The 15955-nt window shown below is 41.1% G+C and overlaps 1 protein-coding gene across 3 annotated transcripts in view; it reads right to left on the minus strand.

The window, feature by feature from the left end:
* Window positions 1–15955, minus strand: part of LOC143775248 (prolactin-releasing peptide receptor-like) — a 292045-nt gene that overhangs the window by 2192 nt on the left and 273898 nt on the right. The gene's annotated exons all lie outside the window — the stretch shown is intronic.

Consider the following 15955-nt stretch of genomic DNA (forward strand, 5'->3'; position numbering starts at 1 on the left):
ATGCACTTAAATTAAAGATATGTCACACAAAACAGTTGATAAACAACATTTCTCACATGTATACTTTACATCAACACAATTTTTGAAGCACATTTTTATTTTTGGTTTAGGAAGTTAGAAGGGCTGACCAGCGATTTCTCATTTTTCAAACAAAATTTACAAAACCATTTTTTTAGGGACCACATCACATTTGAAGTGACTTTAAGGGGTCTATATGACAGAAAGTACCCAAAAGTGACACCATTCTGAAAACTGCACCCCTCACGGTACTTAAAACCACATTCAAGAACTTTATTATTAACCCTTCAGGTGCTTCACAGGAACTGAAGCAATGCGGAAGGAAAAAAAAAAGAAACATTTGCGTTAATTTTTTTTAACAATAATTTTACTTTAGCTCCATTTTTTTATTTTCACAAGGGTAACAGGAGAAAATATGCCCTAAAATGTGTAGTGCAAGTTCTCCTGTGTATGCCAATACCTGATATGTGGGGAAAAACACTGTTTGGGTGCACCGCAGGGCTCAGAAGGGAAGGAACACCATTTTACTTGTAAAAAACAAAAATGGCTGGAATCGAGAGCGGACATCACATCGCATTTGGAGAGCCCCTGATGTGCCTAAACAGTGGAAACCCAAGAAAAGTTACCCCATTTTGGAAACTAGACCCCTTAAGGAATGTATCTAAATGTGTGGTGAGCACATTGAACACCCAGGTGCTTCACAGAAGTTCATAACATAGAGTCGTGAAAATGAAATATCACATTTTACCCACAAAAATATGCTTTCAGCCCTAATTTTTTGTTTTTACAAGGGTAACAGGAGAAAATGCACCCCAGGACTTGTTGTACATTTTCTACTGAGTATGCAGATACCCCATATGTGGGGGAATATTAGTATTTGGATGCACGGCAAGGCTCAGAAGGGAACGAGCACCGCTTGACTTTTTGAACGCAAAACCGTCTGAATTCGAAAGCGGACGCCATGTCTCGTTTGCAGAGCCCTTAATGTGCCTAAACAGTGGAAATCCCCACAAGTGACCCCATTTTGGAAACTAAACCCTTAAGGAATTTATCTAGATGTGTCATGAGCATGTGGAACCCTCATGTGCTTCATAGAAGTTTATACCATAGAGCTGTGAAAATACAAAATCACATTTTACCCACAAAAATGTACTTTTAGTCATAATTTTTTATTTCCACAAGGGAAACAGGAGAAAGTGGACCCAAGAATTTGTTGTGCAATTTCACCTGAGTATGCTGATACCACATATGTGGAGGAAAACCACTGTTTGGGCGCATGGCAGGGCTCGAAAAAGAAGAAGTGAAGTTTTGGAATGCAGACTTTGATGGAATGATCTGCGGGTGTCATGTCGCATTAGGAGAGCCCCTGATGTGCCTAAACAGTGTAAACCTCCTAAAAGTGACACCATTTTGTAAACTACACACCTTTAGAATTTTATCCAGGGGTATAAGTGAGCATTTTGAACACACAGGTACAGCACAGAATTTGATAACATTAGGTCTTCATATTGAAAATTTTCATTTTATTCACGAAAATGTTGGTTTCGCCCCAAATTTGTAATTTTCATAATAGATAATAGGAGAAAACGGGTCCCATAATTTGTTTCACAATTTGTCCCAAATACATCTATAGTGCATGCGTGGTCAAAAACTTCTGCTCGGGCACCTGGCAGGGCCAGGGAAGTAAAGAATGCTATTTGCCTGGGATAGTTTGTGAATGCTATGTCGCATTTGAAAAGCCCCTGATATGTGAAAACAGCAGGAAAACCCTACAAGTGACCCCATTTTGGAAAATATACCCCTCAAGGAATTCAGTTAGGGGGGTAATGAGTATTTTGAACCCTTAGGTGCCTCACAGAATTTTATAACATTGAGATGTGGAAATAGGACATTTTAGTGGTAAAAATAAATTTTTTTAATTTGCTGCAAATATGTCAGGTACACAAGGGTTAATAGAGGAAACTAGACCCCACAATTTCTTGCACGATTTCTCCCGAACGTGGTGTTGCCCCATATGTTGTCAAAAATTGCTATTAGGCCACACGTCAGGGCTGAGACTCAAGGCGGGATGTTTGACTGTTGGAGCAAAGATTTTGCTAGAATAGTTTGCGGGCAACATTTGCAAAGTTTGAAGGTGCCAAGGTGCCAGAATAGCAGAAAAAAACCAAAGTGACCCCATTGTATAAGCTGCATCTCTCAATGAATTCATTTACGACTGCAGTGACTATCTTGTAACATCCACGCCAGTTTTTTTTCTGAAGAATAGCAAATCTGCCAGTCTAGTAACCATGCATTGTGTCCCCATACAATGGAGAACCCCCATATACTGTAGGGCCCCCATGCATTGTGCCCAGCTTGTGCTTCCGGCGATATGCACCCGTAATTTAAGTACCTTCTCTCCATTACCATAATGCCAAATATGTGGCCGCTTACTGTGGTTTAGGCACAGTGTGGCTCTGAAGGAGGAGGGCATTTGGATTTGGGAGCTCAGAGTTCACTGGATTTTATTTATGGGGAGGTAGCCATGCAGCTTTTCCATAGTCTTTGTTCTAGCAGTAATGTGGGAACCCCCTATAGTTCCAGTGACAGATAACGAACCTGAGTGGGGGCTGGTTTAGTGTGGGATAAATTAGGGTTTTTATAGGTAACATTTTGGGGTACATAATATTTTTCTATCGCTTTCAGAATAAGGTTGGGATCACATTCTTGTGTTCTACGCTGAGCACTTATGTCTGGGTTTCCGTGTAAATTCCACAAAAATGTGATTCAGACCCACCATAATGAGGCAGATGGAGACACTTCATACTGCATTTGGTGTCTTCTCCGGTGGTATCCATCTTGTTAGCCCACACTTGTCTGCTAAAAGATGCCTAAAATGATGGGACACCAGCGGGGCTTGTATAATCTGGTCCGACAGGTACCCCTGGCGTGGGTCTAATGCTCACCCTGTCAGGTCCAGGATAAAACAGGCAGAGCCTGCAGGCAGCCCACCAACTCATGTACAGCAGAGTATGAGGCTGTCAGTGTCACAGACACAACCTGTGAGAACCAGGTTATTGCCGGATCTCACAGGTCACCATACCTTGGGGTCATCACGTGACCTCAGGGTACCATTGTAACCATCGGGACCCGTGATTTTCTTTGCAGAAGCCGATGGATACTTGTGACCCCCTTGTAACAACTTAAATACCGCTGTTGCGATTGACAGTGGTATTTAAGGAGTTAATTGACCCCAAAACTGGTCAGGGCCGATACTGCAAGGTGTCAGCTGTCACGTACAGCTGACATCCGCAGGAATTGCTGGCACTGGACAGCGCTCTTCCCTTATTCCCGATCGCCATTTAGTACCCTTAACGACCACTGTTTTAAAGCGTATCAACGCTTGTTAAGGGGTTAATACATTGCATTGGCTTGCAAGAAGAAAAAGTACCCTATATCATATGTTAACAGGACAGATGCAGACTGCAGTATATTTTCTTATTCCATAGAATCCGTCTGATTATGTAAATCACATTTTGATCAAACTCTGATCAGAGTTTGAGTCGAGTGTCAGCTTACTGTGATCCTATTTGGTTGGATGAGGAGAAGGTGGAGAAAACAATTTCTCCATCTTCTCCATTATGTCAGTCCTTGAAAATCGGCCTGTACTCAGATAATATCTGAGTGCAGTCTATTGTTTTCCATGCATTTATTATTGACTTGCATGGCCAAGTGTGATCCAAATATCAGATAAGCCTCCTTACCTTGACAAGCCAGCTGGTATGTCACTCTCTATAAGGAGAAACGTTACCCCTTAGACCCCAGTCCAGAGCCTCTCACCTAGCCAAATCAGTTCTCATGCTTCGCACTGACGAGGGCCAACAGCCCGAAACACCGTGTCTGCGAATTGAGATACTGATTTGGCTTTTATCCTAAGTCATATTGCACAACTCGTTAAAGGGTTGATTGTGACTTGTAGGATCGCTACTTCCAACAGGTGGCGCTATAGAGTTTAAGTCCTCTTTTTCTCAGAAGAGGCAATTTGCAGATCAAACTTAGGCATGCAGTGATTTTGGAAAATCTGACATGTTCACAGCCTATAGATTAGCATTGGTCTGAGTGTGATCCGATGTTTGTCGGATTGCACTTGGAATGAAAATACGGTTGTCTGCACCTTCCCATATGGTAAGTCATTTAGATTTATCACATACTGAAACCTTGTTCAAAATGCATTTTCTTATTTATGCCACTTTGGGTATATGTACAGTCATGGCCAAAAGTATTCACACCCCTGCAATTCTGTCAGATAATACTCAGTTTCTTCCTGAAAATGATTGCAAACACAAATTCTTTGGTATTATTATCTTGATTTAATTTGTCTTAAATGAAAAAACACAAAAGAGAATGAAGCAAAAAGCAAAACATTGATCATTTCACACAAAACTCCAAAAATGGGCCAGACAAAAGCATTGGCACCCTCAGTCTAATACTTGGTTTCACAACCTTTAGCCAAAATAACTGTGACCAACCGCTTCCGGTAACCATCAATGAGTTTCTTACAATGCTCTGCTGGAATTTTAAACCATACTTCTTTGGCAAACTGCTCCAGGTCCCTGATATTTGAAGGGTGCCTTCTCCAAACTGCCATTTTTAGATCTCTCCACAGGTGTTCTATGGGATTCAGGTCTGGACGCATTGCTGGCCACCTTAAGTCTCCAGTGCTTTCTCTCAAACCATTTTCTAGTGCTTTTTGAAGTGTGTTTTGGGTCATTGTCCTGCTGGAAGACCCATGACCTCTGAGGGAGACCCAGCTTTCTCACACTGGGCCCTACATTATGCTGGAAAATTTGTTGGTAGTCTTCAGACTTCATAATGCCATGCACACGGTCAAGCAGTCCAGTGCCAGAGGCAGCAAAGCAACCCCAAAACATCAGGGAACCTCCGCCATCTTTGACTGTAGGGACCGTGTTCTTTTCTTTGAATGCCTCTTTTTTTCTCCTGTAAACTCTATGTTGATGCCTTTGCCCAAAAAGCTCTACTTTTGTCTCATCTGACCAGAGAACATTCTTCCAAAACATTTTAGGCTTTTTCAGGTACGTTTTGGCAAACTCCAGCCTGGCTTTTTTATGTTTCGGGGTAAGAAGTGGGGTCTTCCTGGGTCTCCTACCATACAGTCCCTTTTCATTCAGATGCCGACGGATAGTAAGGGTTGACACTGTTGTACCCTCGGACTACAGGGCAGCTTGAACTTGTTTGGATGTTAGTCGAGGTTCTTTATCCAACATCGGCACAATCTTGCGTTGAAATCTCTTGTCAATTTTTCTTTTCCGTCCACATCTAGGGAGGTTAGCCACGGTGCCATGGGCTTTAAACTTCTTGATGACACTGCGCACGGTAGACACAGGAACATTCAGGTCTTTGGAGATGGACTTGTAGCCTTGAGATTGCTCATGCTTCCTCACAATTTGGTTTCTCAAGTCCTCAGACAGTTCTTTGGTCTTCTTTCTTTTCTCCATGCTTAATGTGGTACACACAAGGACACAGGACAGAGGTTAAGTCAACTTTAATCCATGTCAACTGGCTGCAAGTGTGATTTAGTTATTGCCAACACCTGTTAGGTGCCACAGGTAAGTTATAGGTGCTGTTAATTACACAAATTAGAGAAGCATCACATGATTTTTCGAACAGCGCCAATACTTTTGTCCACCCCCTTTTTTATGTTTGGTGTGGAATTATATCCAATTTGGCTTTAGATCAATTCTTTTTGTGTTTTTTTCATTTAAGACAAATTAAGTTAAGATAATAATACCAAAGAATTTGTGTTTGCAATCATTTTCAGGAAGAAACTGAGTATTATCTGACAGAATTGCAGGGGTGTGAATACTTTTGGCCATGACTGTACATATACCCAAAGTGGCATAAATAAGAAAATGCATTTTGAACAAGGTTTTTTATAAGCCTAAAAAAGCAATTTACATATTGATACTGTGTTTAGGCTCTGATTCATCAATACTGGCATGTTGTATACTGCTAATCTTGATGAAGGGTGCACTGGAGTAAGATGCGCTAAATTCATTAAGAGGTGTTCACCTCTTAAGGTGGTACTTCATAGACTGGAATACATTTCTGTAGGAATTTACACATTTTTTTGACGTATATATGATGATTTTATTGGGCGCACTCACACATGCCCCATCCCAAATAAGTTTCACTCACTTTTCAAAAAGTTGACGGAGCTGACCAAGACTGGAATAAAAATTACAAAGGCAGCAGCATTTTTGCGCAACTACGGGTTTTGCAAAAAATTTGTGACAGTTCATGCAGTTTATATGCCAGAACACTGGCAAAAACTGCTTGATGAATCAGGGACTTAGAGTAAATGCTGAAGTTTAAGTAGAAGACTACAAGTTAGAGGCCTTAGAGTACAAGTTGTAGAGTTACTAAGAACTGCAAACATTCAGATCTTAAAGCGATAAAAAAGAAACCACAAACTAAAACAGATTATAACTTTGTTGACACCTTTACTTTTTTTGGCTATCTCACAAGTTAAAGTCAGGAGTATTTCCCAAAGAATATCTCAAATGAAAGCCTCTGACTTGCTAAACTATGTAGAGACTTTTCTAAGTGGTTTCACTATGGGAGAAAAGGAGACTCCTGGCAATACATATAGTTATAACAACTAAATAATGGGACACGAGGATCAGACTTCCTCAACCACTTACTCCTCTAATTGTCCAGTTTGAATATAACAATCACTTCCAAAGCGCCGTCAGAAGACATCCCTGTTTGAAGATGTCACTAGAGTCTATTTCTTATTCACAAAAAACTTATTTTTTATGGTTGACCTATTATATCCCGTGTCTGCCATCAATCAAGATAGAGGGCCGTGGATTACTCACTACAAAGTCTAGATGTAGATCATTTCAGAGTTACACATTAGGCTAAAGTCAATGGAACCCTCCAATATTGATGTCACAAGCCTCGGCCTAAGGCCGGTGTCACACTTGCGTGTGCAATGCGAGAAACTCACGTGAGTCTCTGGCATCAATACCTGGCACTGCCACCGGCACGCGGGACCAGAGTGTATGTCTGCATGTATTTCTATGCAGCTGAAAGCTCCAGTCTGAACTGCGGCGGCAGTGGCAGGGATTGATGCGATAGACTCGCGCAAGTTTCTCGCATTGCACACGCAAGTGTGACACCGGCCTAATGTATGTGGCGGGCTATGGACTGTCATCTAACGGATGATGTTGGAGTGATATCGACCTGGATGTCGGAATTTCAACAGCAGATCATTTTATTCTCCTGGTGATAAGCCACTGTCCTAGGAGCCTGGCAGTGACTTTTTCATATAGACCACAGAAGTGCTTTGCCAAGCCTAGTCAGGGGAGATTACGTGTTTATGCTCTTGTCATAGTTGTTTGCATGGCTGTGTAGAATGCTGAGATTGTAAGGAGCGATAATTTGGCAATGTGCATAGGCCTAATCTGAGGTTAAAACTTTTATTTCAATTCCTGAGGAAAAAAAGTTACATAAATATGTTGGGTTCTTTTTAGCAGCGTAAAATTTTCTACCAAATCCCTCACTCAGCCGTTCCTTGCAGGACAGAAGCTCCCTTGTATATAAGCTTCTTAATTCAATAATGCCGGCACGGCAGGTCAAAATGAAGTTGTTATAAATTAATAACACCTTGCTTTAATGTCAGTCCAGAGTGAGTGTAATTACACTTTTGAAACCCACAGAATTCACTCCAAGCAAAATTTGTTTCTGACTGCATCGGCTTGTCACTTTGAAAGGACACTACACAAGAAGTATGCGGGCCACAATCACCATCATTATACTGAGCATGAGTTCCCTGTGAGAAAAGCGACTAACAAATTGCTGTTGTTAATTCTTCTCGTCCATTGAACGTTGATGCTGTGGATGAATATGATCACATTTATCCCAAGCTGACCATAATGCTTTGTGTTGAAAGTACAAAATGAATGATTATATTTTCCAGTAGCATAAAATGGGTTCTAGGAAACAATCAGACTTCATAATTTCAGTTACCAGGTTACTAAAAGCTCTATGACATGACACAAGTTAACTGGTAATATGTAACTCTCAAGTGGATCCACACCAGTCCTTGACACTCTCTGATCACTTAAACATGTGACATGAAAGTACTGCCCTCTCGTTCAGTATGATCAGATACAGATATTATGTCTGGGGTCTTATTGAACAGACATTTGCAATATTAGGCAGAATAAACATCACCATCATACAATGACAAGGACAAAGACAAGGATGGGGGTTCCTTTGCAAACTACATATTCATGTGATCCTGTTAGCCGGAGTATTACCACAGCAGCGCGTGTTACTTCATATAAGCAGCAGAATCCAACGTAAGGCAAACTGTGTTTAATATATGCAGCTTGAACTGGAACAAAATAAGAAAGCTTTGACAGTAACTACCAATATAATCTAGTCCATGTAACACATGTCTCTCTGTGAAGGAAACAGCAGCAGACTGATGCAATCAGTGAGTGTCCTCTGACCCTTTTTTTTTTTTTAGGCAAACTTTAACAATCACAGCATAGCTGACAAATGAACACTCATAGACATTCAATGCAGACTACAACAGGAATGGAGTTGTTGCATTTAAACTTATTCCAACACCCCCACTCAACAACTGCTTATCCTGTTAATCCCATTGCAGTTCTGAATTCTTCAAACTTGGCTCTTGACAATGGCTTTGTCAAAACATCTGCTAACATCTTGTCAGATTCACAGTAAACAAACTTTAGAACTTCACGCTCTACTAAGTCACGCAAGTGATGATGTTTAACATCAATGTGCTTTGTTCTTGCACTTATCCTTTCACTGCTGGCGAGCTTGATACATCCTTGGTTGTCCTCATAGATAACAGTTGGTTCAGCTAGTGGTTTGCCGAATTCTTCCAAAAGTTGCTTCAACCAAATTAACTCTTGACTTGCATGAGCAGCTGATGTATATTCTGCTTCTGTAGAAGACAATGCAACTGACACTTGTTTTCTACTCGACCATGAGATTGAAGTGTGTCCTAACTTGAACAAGTAACCACTTGTTGATCTTCGATCACTTGAGTCTCCAGCCCAATCTGCATCTACATATCCTCTGAGAATTAGATCTCCTGATGCAGAAATCTTTAGACTTAACTCTTGGGTTGCCTTAAGATACTGAAGAAGTCTCTTAATTGCATTCCAATCTCTTTGGCGTGGCTTGCTTACACGTCGGCAGAGAATTCCCACTGTGGCTGAGATATCTGGACGGGTTGTGGTTGCTATGTATAGAAGTGCCCCCACTGCTTGTCTGTAACTGTCATTTGTGGGTAGCAGATCTTCTTCTCCTTCCAATTTTAGGTAAGATGGATCCATTGGAGTTGATATGCCTTTGGCTTCTGACATTCCAAACTGGTTTAGAACTGTGGAGATTTTAGAATTTTGATTAAGAAGAAAACTTCCATCTTCCTCTCTCTGGATTTGGATTCCCAAATAGTATGTCACATCTCCAAGGTCCTTGGTTCTTCTGTTTCTTTTTCAGTACTTTCAGAGCATATCCAGACTTCAGTATTTTCTTTGAGATTCTCTTCAATGTCTGGAATCACTGACTGAAATTCTTGTTCCTTAGGTTGAATGATTTGCGTAACCTCATGAAATTTGAGCGATACTGAGTTTTCATCAATCACTACATCTCTGCTGATTGTTACTGTGTTGGTCTGTGGATGCAGGATTCTGTATCCTTTCTGAGTTTCACTGTACCCCACAAGAACTCCTTCCTTTGCATGAGATTCCCACTTAGAACGTTTTTCTTTGGGAACATGCACAAAAGTTTTGCTTCCGAATATCCTGAGATGCTTCAGGTTGGGCTTCTCACAGTTCCATAGCTCATATGGAGTTTTACTTGTAGCTTTACTTGGCAGTCGATTTTGAAGATAGGTAGCAGTCATGATGGCTTCTCCCCAATATGTTGTAGGTAGGTTTCCATCAAATAGCATACTTCTTCCACTTTCACAAAGAGTTCGGTTCTTTCTCTCTGCTGTGCCATTCTGCTCTGGGTTGTATGGAACGGTTGTCTGGAACACGATTCCATTCTTTTTCAGGATGGTTTGCACTTTACCACTTGTATATTCAGTTCCATTATCTGCTCGCAGTACCTTTGGTATTCTTCCAAATTTGTTAAGAACTGCAGCAAGATATTCTTCAAGTTTCTGTGGAACTTCATCTTTACTTTGAAGTAGGTAAGTAACAGTATATCTGGAATAATCATCAATGAATGTGAGAAAATATCTCTTCTTGCTGGGAGTAAGAACACTCATTGGACCACACACATCTGTATGTATCAAATCCAGTATCTGTGCAGATTTAGTAGTGCTTACTTTAGGAAACGATTTTCTGGACATTTTCCCTTTTAGGCAACTTGTGCACTTCATTGTTTGATTACACTGGTTGATTGCAATACCATTTGCAAGTTGAGCTAGTTTCTTTACTGCTTCTGGATCTCTGTGGCCTAGGCGTCTGTGCCACACATGAATACAGTCCTTATGAAAATCTTGTCTAGCACTGTAAACAGTTTCATTGCATTTCAGCTGATAAAGTTCATCTTTGATTTTTCCTTCGGCAAGGGTATGACCCTTCTTTGAAATGATGCATCTGTCATCCTTAAATGTAACTATATTTCCTTGTTGTGCAAGCTTCTTTACAGATAAAAGGTTACTTTCAAGTTTGGGAACATACAACACGTCTTTAACTGGGATTTTTCTGACTTGTGCTGAGGATTGAACTTGACAATGGAAATAACCATCTCCTATTCCTTCTGATGTCATATAGTGACCATTAGCTAAAATTACCTTTTCAGACTTGCTTTCATCTAGATTAATGAAGAAATCCTTATCACGTGTCATGTGAGCAGTCGCTCCAGAGTCAATACACCAAACATGGTTTGCATATGGGCTTGTGCTGACCCCAAATGCAGTCGCAATACATGCATCTTCCTTCTTTACAGCTGTTTTAACCTTTTGATGACTGTCCTGCTTTTTAAACTGATTCATTCTTGCTTTCCACACTCTGCAGTCTGCTTTAAGGTGACCAGGTTTTTTACAGACAAAACATTCACGAGTTTCCTTTAAATGACTCTGAGCTTTAGAAAAGTACTGTGTCTTTAATGCTGTTTCTGCTTTGCATATATTATTGCTAATAGTCTCTGACTTTCTCTTGTATTCATCTGCAAGTTTCCCTTTCACATATTCTAGTGTGAGTTCATCATCTGGTCTGGCATCTAATGCAGTCACAAGCGTGTCATAACTTTCTGGAAGACCACTTAATAGTAATGCAGCAACATGAAAATCTTTAATTTCTTCACCAATACCCCTTAGGCGCTCCACAATCTCTAGGGTGTTTCTGATATAGTCCTGCATATGCTGGCCATCACTTAATTTAGACTGATACAGCTTTCTCATAAGATATAGCTTATTGCTGAGATTTGACCTTTCATGCACTTTCTGTAATTCTTCCCACATTTTCTTTGCAGTATCACATTTGCATACATGTACAATCTGGTTATCATCTATGCTGAGGGAAATAGTGCTTTGTGCTTTCTGATCAGTCTCTAGCCAATCACCCGGTACTGGGTCAGGCACAGGCTGTTCAATACATTTCCATGTACCCTCTCTTATAAGTAACATCTTTACCTTGAATTTCCAGGAGCTGTAATTGTGATTTGTGAGACTTGGCACTGTGTACTTCACTGCATTCCTTTCTGTAGACATTCTTGTCTCTTGTACCTCTTTTTTTTTTGTTTGTTACTGGCCCTTTAAGCTGCGCTGTCCGGTGCTCTGTACACTGCGGTACCTTTGCGTTCCGGTGTCCTTGTATTCCGGGGGTTCCTCTGTGCTGTCTGCGCTTGGCTCGCTGCTTATTCCGGTGACTGGGCTTTTTACCATTTACTTTCCGGTGGCTGGGCCCATAACCTGTTAGCCGGAGTATTACCACAGCAGCGCGTGTTACTTCATATAAGCAGCAGAATCCAACGTAAGGCAAACTGTGTTTAATATATGCAGCTTGAACTGGAACAAAATAAGAAAGCTTTGACAGTAACTACCAATATAATCTAGTCCATGTAACACATGTCTCTCTGTGAAGGAAACAGCAGCAGACTGATGCAATCAGTGAGTGTCCTCTGACCCTTTTTTTTTTTTTAGGCAAACTTTAACAATCACAGCATAGCTGACAAATGAACACTCATAGACATTCAATGCAGACTACAACAGGAATGGAGTTGTTGCATTTAAACTTATTCCAACAGATCCTCATTTAATTTTATATAATAAAACACAACAGGGTCGAAGAATAGAATGATTGGAAGGGATATATTTTTGCTTTAACAAGAAGGGGAGAATCCCATGTTTAATCCCTCTCTAACAAGCCATAAAACGTAATGGCGGGGTGCATTAAGAGATGTCTTGATAGACATGATGAGAGCATTATACTGCCTCTGTACAAATCCCTGGTTAGACTGCACATGGAGTACTGTGTACAGTTTAGGGCATGGTGCTCAGGAAGGATATAATGGAACTAGAGCGAGTACAAAGGAGGGCAACAAAATTAATAATGGGGATGGGTGAACTACAATACCCAGATAGATCAGCAAAATTAGGATTATTTAGTCTAGAAAAAAGATGACTGAGGGGCGATCTAATAACCATGTATAAGTATATAAGGCAACAATACAAATATCTCTCCGAGGATCTGTTTGTACCAAGAAAGGTGACGGTCACAAAGGGGCATTCTCTGCATCTGGAGGAGAGAAGGTTTTTCCACAAACATAGAAGAGGATACTTTACTGTCAGGGCAGTGAGAATCTGGAATTCCTTGCCTGAGGAGGTGGTGATGGTGAACTCAGTCGAGGGGTTCAAGAGAGGCCTGGATGTCTTCCTGGAGCGTAACAATATTGTATCTTACAGTGATTAGGATCTTTAGAAGGACGTAGATCTGGGGATTTATTCTGACGGAATAAAGGCTGAACTGGATGGACAAATGTCTTTTTTTCGGCCTTGCTAACTATGTTAACTTTTAATGCTAAATCTAAAATGCATACGGGGTATTGATAAAATGATGTCCTTTATCTGAGGAGTGTGATAGAAATATATATATCATGTAGATCTCACTTGCATGTATACTCCTCTATAATCATATATACTCATATACTCACAGCTAATATATACATTATAATCAATGGCTTAAAATGGCTGACAATGAACTGATATAACCCAGACAGATATATGTTTAGATAACCAATGACAGAGGAGCTAGACAATATGGTAATTAACTAACCACCCCTAACAACCCCTAACCACTCCTTTCTATATGCTATCATAAAAACTATGTATGTACAATAAAGTATCAGTATTGATGGAATGTTGTTCTGACACAATGGTGTTGCAGTCTCATTCCTTTGAGCGCTCAAAATACTCAGTCTAATTGGGAGCGGCCGCAGCACACACAGAGGGATAAATTTATCCAACCCAAATATTTCTATAACATAATGGCGCCCAACAGCGAGGCATGGATGAAACGCACACGGGGACCCACTACTGACCGGAGAGACGGAGGTGTTAGCCATGGCCTTGGTTCAAGGGACGGAGACTGCGCAGCTCCATAAGTAAGGTAAGAAAATGTTATCATCTTACCTGAAAGTCCCCTGTGCCCAGTCCGGGTCTATACCTCTTGCCGGTCAGGTGTGGTCACCAATTCCCAGGTAGTGTAAAAAGTCCGAAGCCTGAATCCTAACCCTGGGAGGTGTCTGCTGTGTGCCGTGTATGTGTTCTGTGTTTGTGTAAAATCCGAGAGAGGAAGGAATAGTGACTTTTGTTTGTGGTGGCTGGGTAACGGACAGCAGGAGGTCAAATCGCTGAATAAGCTACCACAGATTCCCGTGCAATAGGAGAGACAGAAGGTCTCGGGACAGGCAGTTCCATTTTCCAGGCTCGGATGGTGATAGCTTTGAGGGCTGCCACAGATTCCCGTAGCCGGCGGCCAGTCAGGACGACCGGAGCGGAGGGTGGTAGAGTCCGGCATATGCGTGCCAGTGCAATTGATAGTTGTCTGTTCCCAGCGCAACCTGCACGTGTCACAGAATTTAAAAGGGCATCTCTCGGATTGTCTATCTGTTTCTGTCTGTCAAGTGAAGCATGAAATAGTAAAAGAAAGTTTTTTTTGTTTTTTTTTCTTTCTCCCTTCTCTCTTGAACTTCCTCTTTTTCAGCTGCTGAAGCAGAGATGCATTGTAAATCACACTGTCACATCTGGGTTTTTTTTTCTCTCTGGCTGTTTCTGCAAATGCTAGCTATGTGTAGCTATTTGTGAAGAAGTGATTGTATCTATCATTTTTGGTGCGACATACGTGTTTTCAGATATGTGATTTTAGTGACATTGATTGCAATAGCATAAGAAATGGGAAGTGTGTGTCTCTGACTGCGTTGAGCGCGGAGAGAGGGGAGGGGGAAAATATATATATATATAGTTTTTTTTTAGTTTTTTTTACTCTTTTGAAAGTCTTTATTCTGTTTTTCATATATATATATATTTTAAAGTTTTTTTTAAGTTTTTTTTCTTTTGTATCAGAATTTTGAGTTTTTGATCATTTTGTTCTTTTTCCTGGAGTTTTATATACTCATTTTTAGAAGTATTTCTTAGTACTATTTTCTTTTTTCATTTTTTTTGTGTTTTTCATTTTTTTTGCTCTTGCCATGGGGAATAAAGTGGCCGAGCAACAGGAGAGTCTTTTTTATTTCCTAATGAGAAAACAGCCCCTAGATAGTGGCAGAACACGAAGGTGTTAAGTATGTGAAGAATTTTGGAAGGTATAAAGTACGTGAAATTCATAAGAATGGCAGACTTCAAGCTGCAGAGTGGCATGACGTAGAAAGGAAAATAAGGGAAGTTAGCTGATGTTTGATTGCTGAATGCTAATACATGGTATGAAGTAGCAGCAGAGCTTACATCGTTTAGGTGGTACAGAAAGTTATGTGAGCAAACCAGGAAGTGATTTTTGTGGGTATGAGACGGGAGAATCTGCGCAGTCTGCTTTTAGCAGAATCCATGATATAGGTAGTTATTTTTGCACAGTATGTGGTGCGCCCCGTTTCTCCCTACAGGGAGAAGGCATAATTGCTCCTCACTATTATTCTTGTTGTTCTCCTCTATCCTCCTTTTTCTCTGTCACTCTTTTTCTCCGCATTCTTCTCTCTCACTCTCCTTTCCTCTCCTCTTCCTCCACACTTTTCTCTTCTCTCTCTCTCCCCCTCTCTATCTCTCTCCTTCACACCTTCCATCTTCTCCTCCCTCTTCTCCTCACCCTCGCCCGCACCTCCTTCTCCACTCCCCCACCACACCTATCTCCCCCCTCTTCTCCACACCCATCTCCACTCCTCTCTTCTCCTCCCTCTCTATCTCCTCCTTCTCTTCCTTCTCCACACCCACCTCCACTTCTCTCTCTCTCTCCCTTTGTCTCACTCATCAACCCCTCCTCCTTCTTCTTCCTCTTTTTTTTTTCCTCTTCGTTGCCGGCTGGGCCAATGCCCAATTCAAACAATATGGTGCTTACAGCACAAGGTTCCCCTTCCATGTCCCTGGCATAGTCCAGCCATTGCTAGTGAAAATCCCACTACAGACAATGCAGTAGGCAACCCCCAGACGTATCAGGCAGCAGACAGCTCAGCCCTGGGTGCAGAGGGGGGAGGAATGATATCAGAACGAGCTCACTGACAGATCCTCCGTTACCTCATTTCACAGTCAACAATATTGTAACCCTTAAGGTTTTACATGAACTTTGATATCACCATATGTTGATAATGTACAACTTCAGCACCGGTCAGAGCTGCCTACATTCACACCAACATAGAACTATAAGCCTAATCCATCACAGCTTCAGCAAGGGGG

Source organism: Ranitomeya variabilis, chromosome 5, assembly GCF_051348905.1.
Source record: "Ranitomeya variabilis isolate aRanVar5 chromosome 5, aRanVar5.hap1, whole genome shotgun sequence".
In the NCBI taxonomy this organism is placed as follows: domain Eukaryota; kingdom Metazoa; phylum Chordata; class Amphibia; order Anura; family Dendrobatidae; genus Ranitomeya; species Ranitomeya variabilis.